This window comes from Heptranchias perlo, unplaced genomic scaffold (assembly GCF_035084215.1).
Source record: "Heptranchias perlo isolate sHepPer1 unplaced genomic scaffold, sHepPer1.hap1 HAP1_SCAFFOLD_707, whole genome shotgun sequence".
Lineage (NCBI taxonomy): Eukaryota > Metazoa > Chordata > Chondrichthyes > Hexanchiformes > Hexanchidae > Heptranchias > Heptranchias perlo.
In genome coordinates this window covers 71,182-82,406 of record NW_027139737.1, presented here as the reverse complement: position 1 = coordinate 82,406, position 11,225 = coordinate 71,182, and the positions used below count along the sequence as shown (strand labels likewise).

The 11,225-nt window shown below is 48.0% G+C and overlaps 1 protein-coding gene across 1 annotated transcript in view; it reads left to right on the top strand.

Annotated features, from left to right (window-relative positions):
- Positions 1-2,961: 2,961 nt before the first annotated feature.
- Positions 2,962-11,225, top strand: part of LOC137318685 (MAP kinase-activating death domain protein-like) — a 51,373-nt gene continuing 43,109 nt past the window's right edge. The window contains exon 1 of the mRNA XM_067981374.1: positions 2,962-3,086. The gene's annotated coding sequence lies outside the window, so the exon portion shown is untranslated. The remainder of the gene's footprint in view (positions 3,087-11,225) is intronic.

The following is an 11,225-nucleotide window of genomic DNA, read 5'->3' as shown; positions in this document are numbered from 1 at the left end:
ACAATATGAAACTAGGTGGGAAAGTAAACTGTGAGGAGGGCACAAAAAGTCTGCAAAGGGATATAGACAGATTAAGTGAGTGGGCAAGAAGGTGGCAGATGGAGTATAATGTGGGGAAATGTGAGGTTATTCACTTGGTTAAGAATAATAGAAAAAAGGAATATTTTTTAAATGGTGAGAAACTGTGAAATGTTGGCATTCAGAGGGATCTGGGTGTCCTTGCACATGAAACATAAAAAGTTAACATGCAGGTACAGCAAGCAATTAGGAAGGCAAATGGCATGTTGCCCTTCATTGCAAGGAGGTTGGAGTACAAGAGTAAGGAAGTCTGACGACAATTGTACAGGGCTTTGGTGAGACCTCACCTGGAGCACTGTGCACAGTTTTGGCCTCTTGACCGAAAGAAGGATATACTTGGCCTGTCGGGGAGTGAGGTAGTTTGTGTTGATTTATTGTGGACAGGGAGTGAGGTAGTTTGTGTTGATCCTCTGTGGACGGGGAGTGAGGTAGTTTGTGTTGATTCATTGTGGACAGGGAGTGAGGTAGTTTGTGTTGATCCATTGTGGACAGGGAGTGAGGTAGTTTGTGTTGACCCACTGTGGACAGGGAGTGAGGTAGTTTGTGTTGATCCTCTGTGGACAGGGAGTGAGGTAGTTTGTGTTGATTCATTGTGGACAGGGAGTGAGGTAGTTTGTGTTGATCCATTGTGGACAGGGAGTGAGGTAGTTTGTGTTGATCCTCTGTGATCGGGGAGTGAGGTAGTTTGTGTTGATCCTCTGTGGACGGGGAGTGAGGTAGTTTGTGTTGATTCATTGTGGACAGGGAGTGAGGTAGTTTGTGTTGATCCATTGTGGACAGGGAGTGAGGTAGTTTGTGTTGACCCACTGTGGACAGGGAGTGAGGTAGTTTGTGTTGATCCTCTGTGGACAAGGAGTGAGGTAGTTTGTGTTGATTCATTGTGGACAGGGAGTGAGGTAGTTTGTGTTGATCCATTGTGGACAGGGAGTGAGGTAGTTTGTGTTGATCCTCTGTGGACAGGGAGTGAGGTAGTTTGTGTTGATTCACTGTGGACAGGGAGTGAGGTAGTTTGTGTTGATTCACTGTGGACAGGGAGTGAGGTAGTTTGTGTTGATCCATTGTGGACAGGGAGTGAGGTAGTTTGTGTTGACCCACTGTGGACAGGGAGTGAGGTAGTTTGTGTTGATCCTCTGTGGTCGGGGAGTGAGGTAGTTTGTGTTGACCCACTGTGGACAGGGAATGAGGTAGTTTGTGTTGATTCACTGTGGACAGGGAGTGAGGTAGTTTGTGTTGACCCACTGTGGACAGGGAGTGAGGTAGTTTGTGTTGACCCTCTGTGATCGAGGAGTGAGGTAGTTTGTGTTGACCCTCTGTGGACTGGGAGTGAGGTAGTTTGTGTTGACCCACTGTGGACAGGGAGTGAGGTAGTTTGTGTTGACCCTCTGTGATCGGGGAGTGAGGTAGTTTGTGTTGACCCACTGTGGACAGGGAGTGAGGTAGTTTGTGTTGACCCACTGTGGACAGGGAGTGAGGTAGTTTGTGTTGATCCTCTGTGGTCGGGGAGTGAGGTCGTTTGTGTTGACTCTCTGTGGTCGGGGAGTGAGGTAGTTTGTGTTGACCCACTGTGGACAGGGAGTGAGGTAGTTTGTGTTGACCCTCTGTGATCGGGGAGTGAGGTAGTTTGTGTTGACCCTCTGTGGTCGGGGAGTGAGGTAGTTTGTGTTGACCCACTGTGGACAGGGAGTGAGGTAGTTTGTGTTGACCCTCTGTGATCGGGGAGTGAGGTAGTTTGTGTTGACCCTCTGTGGTCGGGGAGTGAGGTAGTTTGTGTTGACCCACTGTGGACAGGGAGTGAGGTAGTTTGTGTTGACCCTCTGTGATCGGGGAGTGAGGTAGTTTGTGTTGACCCTCTGTGATCGGGGAGTGAGGTAGTTTGTGTTGACTCTCTGTGATCGGGGAGTGAGGTAGTTTGTGTTGACCCTCTGTGATCGGGGAGTGAGGTAGTTTGTGTTGACCCTCTGTGATCGGGGAGTGAGGTAGTTTGTGTTGACTCTCTGTGATCAGGGAGTGAGGTAGTTTGTGTTGACCCTCTGTGATCGGGCAGTGAGGTAGTTTGTGTTGACCCTCTGTGGTCGGGGAATCGAATGGTTTGAGGTTGCCGAGATCGGATGGTGTTGACAGGATCCAGGCCCTCTCGCTGGTTTGAGCTGTCACTGTCCCAGCATAGCCCCCGTGACAAACCATTTGGAGGTGATGAGTTTTTAGTGTCGAGGACACACAATTGATGGTACGATAATGGGTCGCAATTGGCAGTCGTCTCCGAGAATCTGATGATAGGTCTCAGTACGAATACTGCAATAGGTTAAATGTAGAAAATTATTGCAGCGTACAGCTTGCCTCCCAATGCTGACAATGCAGTGTGTCCTGTCAGAAATCAGACCTGCACTCCACTCCACTCCATCCCCTGAGTCACTGCTTGGAAATGCTGATTTTCTGGTGGCTGTGAATTGCAGTGTTTCCAACCCCCCCTCTCAAACCCTGTTTTCCCTATTAATTTCACTCACTACCCTCTCCATTTTCTTCCTTTCGATCAACACCTCTTGATCTTTCCTGAAAATGGTGCCCATATTGTTTCTGTTCTTTTTTGTTGCCCCTGCAGACCGGATCTCGGTGTATCCATTGCGCTGACCTTGGAGCAGGGTTTCAGCTGGGCTCAGTGTTGGTTTGCAGCTGTCAGCGTTTTTTGCATCACCGTGTGCCTGAGATACAAATCCCGCTCTGTTTAAATATTTTCAGGTTGCGGTTTTACTGCCACACGCACCTATCGACGGAGAAATGCACGTTTCTCAGCTCCCTCTTTTGTACTCGTAAACTGTGTGAGTCGCACTGCTTGTGTACTCGGCACAATGTAATCATCATACTGTGCTTAAATTAACAGTTTCCAATGTCACGAGCCCTTATTATGGACAGAGATTCGAGAACGGATATCTGATTCTGGTGAACTACGATCCTACGGATTCCACAGGCAGGGTTGCAGCATCATCACTGTCTGCAGGAAGAATCACAAGGTAGCATTTTATTCGGGGGGTTCGGGTGGTTTATATATAGAATAACAGATACCCGGGAGTGAGTTACAGGCTGGAATCTAATCGAGGGGTTCGGGTGGTTCATATATAGAATAACAGATACCCGGGAGTGAGTTACAGGCTGGAATCTAATCGAGGGGTTCGGGGTGTTTATATATAGAATAACAGATACCCGGGAGTGAGTTACAGGCTGGAATCTAATCGAGGGGTTCGGGTGGTTTATATATAGAATAACAGATACCCGGGAGTGAGTTACAGACTGGAATCTAATCGAGGGGTTCGGGGTGTTTATATATAGAATAACAGATACCCGGGAGTGAGTTACAGACTGGAATCTAATCAAGAGGTTCGGGGGGTTTATATATAGAATAACAGATACCCGGGAGTGAGTTACAGGCTGGAATCTAATCGAGGGGTTCGGGGGGTTTATATATAGAATAACAGATACCCGGGAGTGAGTTACAGACTGGAATCTAATCGAGGGGTTCGGGTGGTTTATATATAGAATAACAGATACCCGGGAGTGAGTTACAGGCTGGAATCTAATCGAGGGGTTCGGGTGGTTTATATATAGAATAACAGATACCCGGGAGTGAGTTACAGACTGGAATCTAATCGAGGGGTTCGGGTGGTTCATATATAGAATAACAGATACCCGGGAGTGAGTTACAGGCTGGAATCTAATCGAGGGGTTCGGGGTGTTTATATATAGAATAACAGATACCCGGGAGTGAGTTACAGGCTGGAATCTAATCGAGGGGTTCGGGTGGTTTATATATAGAATAACAGATACCCGGGAGTGAGTTACAGACTGGAATCTAATCGAGGGGTTCGGGGTGTTTATATATAGAATAACAGATACCCGGGAGTGAGTTACAGACTGGAATCTAATCAAGAGGTTCGGGGGGTTTATATATAGAATAACAGATACCCGGGAGTGAGTTACAGGCTGGAATCTAATCGAGGGATTCGGTTGGTTTATATATAGAATAACAGATACCCGGGAGTGAGTTACAGGCTGGAATCTAATCGAGGGGTTCGGGTGGTTTATATATAGAATAACAGATACCCGGGAGTGAGTTACAGACTGGAATCTAATCGAGGGGTTCGGGGGGTTTATATATAGAATAACAGATACCTGGGAGTGAGTTACAGGTTGGAATCTAATCGAGGGGTTCGGGGTGTTTATATATAGAATAACAGATACCCGGGAGTGAGTTACAGACTGGAATCTAATCGAGAGGTTCAGGTGGTTTATATATATAATAACAGATACCCGGGAGTGAGTTTCAGGCTGGAATCTAATCGAGGGATTCGGTTGGTTTATATATATAATAACAGATACCCGGGAGTGAGTTACAGGCTGGAATCTAATCGAGGGGTTCGGGGGGGTTTATATATAGAATAACAGATACCCGGGAGTGAGTTTCAGGCTGGAATCTAATCGAGGGGTTCGGGGGTTTATATATAGAATAACAGATACCCGGGAGTGAGTTACAGGCTGGAATCTAATCGAGGGGTTCGGGGGGTTTATATATAGAATAACAAATACCCGGGAGTGAGTTACAGGCTGGAATCTAATCGAGGGGCTCGGGTGGTTTATATATAGAACAACAGATACCCAGGAGTGAGTTACAGGCTGGAATCTAATCGAGGGGTTCGGGGGGTTTATATATAGAATAACAGATACCCAGGAGTGAGTTACAGGCTGGAATCTAATCGAGGGGTTCGGGGGGTTTATATATAGAATAACAGATACCCGGGAGTGAGTTACAGGCTGGAATCTAATCGAGGGGTTCGGGGGGTTTATATATAGAATAACAGATACCCAGGAGTGAGTTACAGGCTGGAATCTAATCGAGGGGTTCGGGGGGTTTATATATAGAATAACAGATACCCGGGAGTGAGTTACAGGCTGGAATCTAATCGAGGGGTTCGGGGGGTTTATATATAGAATAACAGATACCCGGGAGTGAGTTACAGGCTGGAATCTAATCGAGGGGTTCGGGTGGTTTATATATAGAATAACAGATACCCGGGAGTGAGTTACAGACTGGAATCTATTCGAGGGGTTCGGGGGGTTTATATATAGAATAACAGATACACAGGAGTGAGTTACAGGCTGGAATCTAATCGAGGGGTTCGGGGGGTTTATATATAGAATAACAGATACCCAGGAGTGAGTTACAGGCTGGAATCTAATCGAGGGGTTTGGGGGGGGTTTATATATAGAATAACAGATACCCGGGAGTGAGTTACAGGCTGGAATCTAATCGAGGGGTTCGGGGGGTTTATATATAGAATAACAGATACCCGGGAGTGAGTTACAGACTGGAATCTAATCGGGGGGTTCGGGGGGTTTATATATCGAATAACAGATACCCGGGAGTGAGTGACAGGCTGGAATCTAATCGAGGGGTTCGGGGGGTTTATATATAGAATAACAGATACCCGGGAGTGAGTTACAGACTGGAATCTAATCGAGGGGTTCGGGGGTTTATATATAGAATAACAGATACCTGGGAGTGAGTTACAGGCTGGAATCTAATCGAGGGGTTCGGGGGGTTTATATATAGAATAACAGATACCCGGGAGTGAGTTACAGGCTGGAATCTAATCGAGGGGTTCGGGGTGTTTATATATAGAATAACAGATACCCGGGAGTGAGTTACAGGCTGGAATCTAATCGAGGGGTTCGGGGGGTTTATATATAGAATAACAGATACCCAGGAGTGAGTTACAGGCTGGAATCTAATCGAGGGGTTCGGGGGGTTTATATATAGAATAACAGATACCCGGGAGTGAGTTACAGGCTGGAATCTAATCGAGGGGTTCGGGGGGTTTATATATAGAATAATAGATACCCGGGAGTGAGTTACAGGCTGGAATCTAATCGAGGGGCTCGGGTGGTTTATATGTAGAATAACAGATACCCGGGAGTGAGTTACAGGCTGGAATCTAATCGAGGGGCTCGGGTGGTTTATATGTAGAATAACAGATACCCAGGAGTGAGTTACAGGCTGGAATCTAATCGAGGGGTTCGGGTGGTTTATATATAGAATAACAGATACCCGGGAGTGAGTTACAGACTGGAATCTAATCGAGGGGCTCGGGTGGTTTATATGTAGAATAACAGATACCCAGGAGTGAGTTACAGGCTGGAATCTAATCGAGGGGTTCGGTGGTTTATATATAGAATAACAGATACCCGGGAGTGAGTTACAGACTGGAATCTATTCGAGGGGTTCGGGGGGTTTATATATAGAATAACAGATACACAGGAGTGAGTTACAGGCTGGAATCTAATCGAGGGGTTCGGGTGGTTTATATATAGAATAACAGATACCCAGGAGTGAGTTACAGACTGGAATCTAATCGAGGGGTTCGGGGGTGTTTATATATCGAATAACAGATACCCGGGAGTGAGTTACAGACTGGAATCTAATCGAGGGGTTCGGGGGGTTTATATTTAGAATAACAGATACCCGGGAGTGAGTTACAGGCTGGAATCTAATCGAGGGGTTCGGGGGGTTTATATATAGAATAACAGATACCCGGGAGTGAGTTACAGACTGGAATCTAATCGAGGGGTTCGGGGGGTTTATATATAGAATAACAGATACCCGGGAGTGAGTTACAGACTGGAATCTAATCGAGGGGTTCGGGGGGTTTATATATAGAATAACAGATACCCGGGAGTGAGTTACAGACTGGAATCTAATCGAGGGGTTCGGGGGGTTTATATATAGAATAACAGATACCCGGGAGTGAGTTACAGACTGGAATCTAATCGAGGGGTTCGGGGGGTTTATATATAGAATAACAGATACCCGGGAGTGAGTCACAGACTGGAATCTAATCGAGGGGTTCGGGGGGTTTATATATAGAATAACAGATACCCAGGAGTGAGTTACAGGCTGGAATCTAATCGAGGGGTTCGGGGGGTTTATATTTCGAATAACAGATACCCAGGAGTGAGTTACAGGCTGGAATCTAATCGAGGGGTTCGGGGCGGTGGGGTGGTCTCTGTGTAGACTAATAGATAAAAGTGCCCATTACCGATGGGTAACATTGAGTGCCCAGTGTCGTCCCCCCCCCCCCCCCCCCCCCTAATTTCCCGAGGGCAAAACTGGCCTGGTCACGATTTCCCCTGTGGGCTTTACTCCATGTTCCATCCACACACAGTTCAGAGGAGGGGGGCTTGATTTGCACTGTTCGTGTTTATCCAACTGTAACTCCCTGGCGTGCAGTTCAACAGTTTGTATCTGTACTCCGTGCGCTGCAGTCTGGTATGGGAGGGGGCTAACCAGAGTCGAGAAGATAGGTACGGATCTGTGCTCCGGGGTGAGGTTGAAGTTGCTCCTCCCTGCTGGGTCTGTAAAAGGAGCTGGAATTGGTACCATCAGTAAGGGAGGAGAGCTGCATGCACAGCATTCCCCTGTATAAATCACAGCCCTTAGCCTGACCATGCAGCATATAGAGTGGAGCAGTGTACTCCTTGGCTGTTGGCCAGGTTGCTACGGGAAGCTCGGGCACTCCCTTCTCTCCTCTAATCCCTCCTTCGCCCCTCTCTCCCTCTTACTGCCCTCCCTCAAGAAAGGAGCGCGGGGCGGCCGTCCTGCCGGAGCAGCAGCGCAGCTGAGTGCATTGCCTTCGGGCGCTTGTAGAACTGGACTGACTGGGTTCCCTCCCCGCCGTGGGAACTGTGGCTAAAACTCGTCCTGAAACTTGTTTGATGTTAAACACTGCGGTTAGCTGAGTACCATAGACCTGCTGTCTTACCTGGCAATCGTCACCTGACCCTGAAGAAACTGGGCGACAGATGTGGAAGACCAGCTGTGCTACGTCAAGGCAGGGTGCTACAGGCAGCAGTGGTGTGGGCGTGGTGCTTAAATCCACCTAGGGAGGGGGACAGGACGGGGAGGGGTGGGGGTACGTTGGGGGGACAGGGAGGGAGAAGGGGGCAATGCGAGGGGGCTGAATAGATGGACAGGGAAACAGAGAGTGGGACAGGAGAACAGCTGTAATGTTGGTCCCTCTCTTACCATGCCCTGTGAGCCCCTCCTTCCGCCCTCTGATATACTGCACAGTGTGGTGATCCTGGACTATTGATAGGGAGAGAGTGGCTCAACATATCCCACTCCCCTGAAGAAAGTCAAATTGAATGCCTGGAGCGGAAGGTTCCCGTTGTTTTGCTCACTTCCTCCCAGAGTTGGCCCTCTGGATTTCAGGTTGATCCTCACTGGCTGCAGCGCTGTCACTTTTCACCCCACCACTTCAAGTCAATTGTTTATCTTGCACGTCATCGCATCTCTCTGTTAATCTGTTTTCCTTGGTGGTCTTGGTTGAAAGAAGAATATTGGCCAGGACACCAGGAGAATTGCCTTGTGCTTTTAGGGACACAGGAGTTTAGCCCCTCGAGCCTGTTCCGCCATTCAATGAGATCCCGGCTGATCTGTGACCTAACTCCATATACTCACCTTGGTCCCATATCCCTTAATATCTTCGGTTAACAAAAATCTATCAATCTCAGATTTAAAATTAACAATTGAACTCGCATCTACTGCCGTTTGCGGAACAGAGTTCCAAACTTCTACCACCCTTTGTGTGTAGAAGTGTTTCCTAACTTCACTCCTGAAAGTCCAGACTCTAATTTTTAGGCTACGTCCCCTAGTCCGAGACTCCCCAACCAGCGGAAATAGTTTCTCTCTATCCACCCTATCAGTTCCCCTTAATATCAAATAATCTTCTAAATTCCAGGGAATACAACCCTAGTTTGTGCAATCTCTCCTCGTAGTTCAACCCTTGGAGTCCAGGTATCGTTCCAGTAAACCTACACCTCACTCCTTCCAAGGCCAATATATTCTTCGTAAGGTGCGGTGCCCAGAACTGAACACGCACTCCCTCAGGACTACCCCTACGACGGTGCAGCACTCCCTCAGTACTGCATTGGAGTGTCAGCCGGGATTATGAGCTCAGGACTCTGGAATGGGGCATGAACCCACAACTGAAGCAAGCTGGACCTGTGGCCAGCGTGCAATGGGAATTCCGTACACTCCAATTTGTGCCACTGACACTTTACTGTCCAACTTGAGGGGCAGCTGGCAACGGGTTAAATATCTCTACCTGCAAGGAAGCGTCCCCGAAAAGGCAGCGCTCTCTTTGCACTGCACTGGAATAACTTGGTTGTCCCTCCCACCCCCAATTCTCCTGCCACAGATTGGCATCTGCTTTTTCACCAAAGCTCCTTCAGGATGTTTTCCACATAAAGGGCACTGCACCGGTCTCTGTTGGTGTCAGACCAGATTATCAACTCAAAGGCCTGGGGTGGGCCTGGCTGGGTAGTGGGAGCAGAACAAAGTGTAGACCCTGACACCCTCTCCTTGGAACTGGTGAGTCAGTACCACTTCAGAAAGGCTGCTGAATGGCTGCTGGTCTCTTCAGCACCTCTTTGCCTGGCACCCCCTTTACTTTTTGATTGAGGCTGGCTCAGGGCAGAGCCTGATCGGACTCCACACCCACAGACTAAGTCTTCGAACTGCCCCTGTCTGATCTGAGATTCATTGTAGGCCGCTGTCTGATCTTAGATTCAGTGTAGACCGCTGTCTGATCTTAGATTCAGTGTAGACCCCTGCCTGATCTTAGATTCGGTGTCGGCCCCTGTCTGATCTTAGATTCAGTGTAGGCCCCTGTCTGATCTTAGATTCAGTGTAGACCGCTGTCTGATCTTAGATTCAGTGTAGGCCCCTGTCTGATCTTAGATTCAGTGTAGACCCCTGTCTGATCTTAGATTCAGCGGAGACCCCTGTCTGATCTTAGATTCAGTGGAGGCCCCTGTCTGATCTTAGATTCAGTGCAGGCCCCTGTCTGATCTTAGATTCAGTGTAGACCCCTGTCTGATCTTAGATTCAGTGTAGACCCCTGTCTGATCTTAGATTCAGTGTAGACCCCTGTCTGATCTTAGATTCAGTGTAGGCCCCTGTCTGATCTTAGATTCAGTGTGGACCCCTGTCTGATCTTAGATTCAGTGTGGACCCCTGTCTGATCTTAGATTCAGTGTAGACCCCTGTCTGATCTTAGATTCAGTGTAGACCGCTGTCTGATCTTAGATTCAGTGTAGACCCCTGCCTGATCTTAGATTCGGTGTCGGCCCCTGTCTGATCTTAGATTCAGTGTAGGCCCCTGTCTGATCTTAGATTCAGTGTAGACCGCTGTCTGATCTTAGATTCAGTGTAGGCCCCTGTCTGATCTTAGATTCAGTGTAGACCGCTGTCTGATCTTAGATTCAGTGTAGGCCCCTGTCTGATCTTAGATTCAGTGTAGGCCGCTGTCTGATCTTAGATTCAGTGTAGACCGCTGTCTGATCTTAGATTCAGTGTAGACCGCTGTCTGATCTTAGATTCAGTGTAGACCCCTGTCTGATCTTAGATTCAGTGTAGACCGCTGTCTGATCTTAGATTCAGTGTAGACCCCTGTCTGATCTTAGATTCAGTGTAGACCGCTGTCTGATCTTAGATTCAGTGTAGGCCCCTGTCTGATCTTAGATTCAGTGTAGGCCCCTGTCTGATCTTAGATTCAGTGTAGGCCCCTGTCTGATCTTAGATTCAGTGTAGGCCCCTGTCTGATCTTAGATTCAGTGTAGGCCCCTGTCTGATCTTAGATTCAGTGTAGGCCGCTGTCTGATCTTAGATTCATTGTAGGCCGCTGTCTGATCTTAGATTCAGTGTAGACCGCTGTCTGATCTTAGATTCAGTGTAGACCGCTGTCTGATCTTAGATTCAGTGTGGACCCCTGTCTGATCTTAGATTCAGTGTAGACCGCTGTCTGATCTTAGATTCAGTGTAGGCCGCTGTCTGATCTTAGATTCATTGTCGGCCGCTGTCTGATCTTAGATTCAGTGCAGGCCCCTGTCTGATCTTAGATTCAGTGTAGACCGCTGTCTGATCTTAGATTCAGTGTGGACCCCTGTCTGATCTTAGATTCAGTGTCGACCCCTGTCTGATCTTAGATTCAGTGTAGACCGCTGTCTGATCTTAGATTCAGTGTCGACCCCTGTCTGATCTTAGATTCAGTGTAGACCCCTGTCTGATCTTAGATTCAGTGTGGACCCCTGTCTGATCT